Here is a 2079-nt window from a genome sequence, read left to right on the forward strand (position 1 = left end):
TTCTGTTTTATTTGTTCTTTTCTCCTCAAAAATGTAAACACACTGATCAGAAGAAAGTTGGAAGCTTTCCCTGCTCTCAGCCAGGAAATGCAAATGTGTGAGGACTGGAAAGGCGCCGCCCCTGCGTGTGCGTGGGTGGTGCGTGTGGGAGGAGGGGTGGCTCCTCACCCCGAGGCTGAGCGGAAGCATCACTCCCGGGACCTGCAGGGAGGGGCCTGATCTCCCTCCTGGGGGGACAGAAGCTGTCGCCTCACTAACCACTGTTTACTTCTCATGTGGGAAGCTTTGCGGTCGCTTTGCGGGTGGACTTTGTTTTCTGTCGGGTGCACTGTTCATTCACGCGTCCGCGGTTTTGTATGTGAGAAACACTGCACTGAACTCGTGTGTGTGCTGAGATGACAGCTGTAGATGTGACCACAAATAAAGCTTTCGAGAAACACTTCCGTTTTCTGAGCCGCCTCTGTGCCCTGGGAGCGAACCGACCCGCGGGCGTTCTCTCTCTCGCAGCAGCCCGAGGTCCGAGCGCAGCTCAGGGGACGCGAGGATGGACACAGCGCACGGCTCCTGGCGTTCATTTCAGGGTCTGGTGCGCCTCTGGGAGCAGAGGAAGGAGGAAGGGTGAGGACCTGGGTCACAGCACACGCTGGAGGCACAGCGGCCGCCCAGGGCGGGGCGGGAGCAGCTCAGCTCTGCCACTGAGCAGCCCTGAGACCAGTCAGTCCCCACCGCCTCCGCAGGGGAGCCGGTGAGCGCAGCCTCTCGCAGGGGAGGAGAGGACCCCGTCTCCTTCCTCAGCCCAGCGGCTTCCCTGTGTGCACGTGGCACCACCCCAGGGAAGACGTGCTGGGCAGTGCCCGGCTGCTGAGAAAGTCTCCTCCCCCCCGCCCCCTTCCCGCCTGGAGCGCAGGGAGAGGCAGGAGCCCGGCTCAGCCGCTGTGCTGGGAGCTGCCCCCAAAGGGATAAGCAACCAAAGCCGCTCCAACTTAAGCAACACAACTCCCTGGGCAGATACGGGGACTCTGCACCAGCAGGAAGCGGGGGACAGCGGGAGTGAAGGGGGGAGAGAGGACTCCATCTGGACTTCGACTGGCACCTTGACTGTGTGCCCACACCGTGGCCTCAGGGTAGGGCACCCAAGGCCAAGGGTCCAAAGGGAAGGGAATGGGCTACCAAACCACAGATGATCCCAGCCTCCCCACAGGACGGGTCAGTGGTCAGACCAAGAAAAGGCAGGAGGGGCAGAGGCAGCTCAGGCGGGAGCCCGAGGAAGGGAACTCGGGTGGGTTGTGGCACTGACCTGTCTTAGGGTGACCTACCCCAGGAGACATTCAGCCCAGCTGTGCTTGGGTTCTGACTCCATCAGAGGCCTAGCAGGGGCAGAGCAGCCCCTCCCACAGCAGGGTCGCCCCTGCCGTGTGCCCTGGGGTGCTCCCACCCTCTGTCTCCAGGCTGGCTGGCGCTGGCAGGCTAGGCACTGAGGCCGTTGGGCGGAAATAGATTTTCAAGATGACCCGGTCCCAGCTCCTGCGTGTGATGGTCAGGAAGCCGGAGCATCTAGGCCAGGGGCAGGCGTTCAGGTCGGGCTTCCAGGACATCACTGCTCTGCTCAGCCACTGCCCTCAGCTGCTGACCGTGGCTTCCTGGGTCAGGTTACCACGAGGGCAGTCACATTTCCTGCTGCGCAGGGCCTGTCCTCCCTGGGTCCAGAACTCCCACAGGAGCAGCTCATTCATTTCACAGCTTGGATCTGGAAGACCCGCATGGTTCTGAGTCCTCCGCATCTCCAGAGGTCCCAGGTATACAGCCTCTCCTCTTCCCTGGGCGGCAGCCAGCATTCCCCACCTCACAGCGGTCTCTCCACATCCACCCAATTCCGAGTCCCTCTTGTCCCATCCCACCTAGAGCACCGAGGAACCGTGAACTGTGAGCAGGCGGCCAGGTGTTTGTGGAACATCCCCCCTGCCCAGGGCACTAGCTCTCGAGGGGCTTGGCACTGGTTCTTTTTTTATTTCTATACACAAGACTTTATTTTCCCATTTAAAGAAATAATCACGTTTTACATTAGATCCTTGGACCTTA

The sequence above is a fragment of the Myotis davidii genome, unplaced genomic scaffold (assembly GCF_000327345.1).
Source record: "Myotis davidii unplaced genomic scaffold, ASM32734v1 scaffold3, whole genome shotgun sequence".
Classification (NCBI taxonomy): Eukaryota; Metazoa; Chordata; class Mammalia; order Chiroptera; family Vespertilionidae; genus Myotis; species Myotis davidii.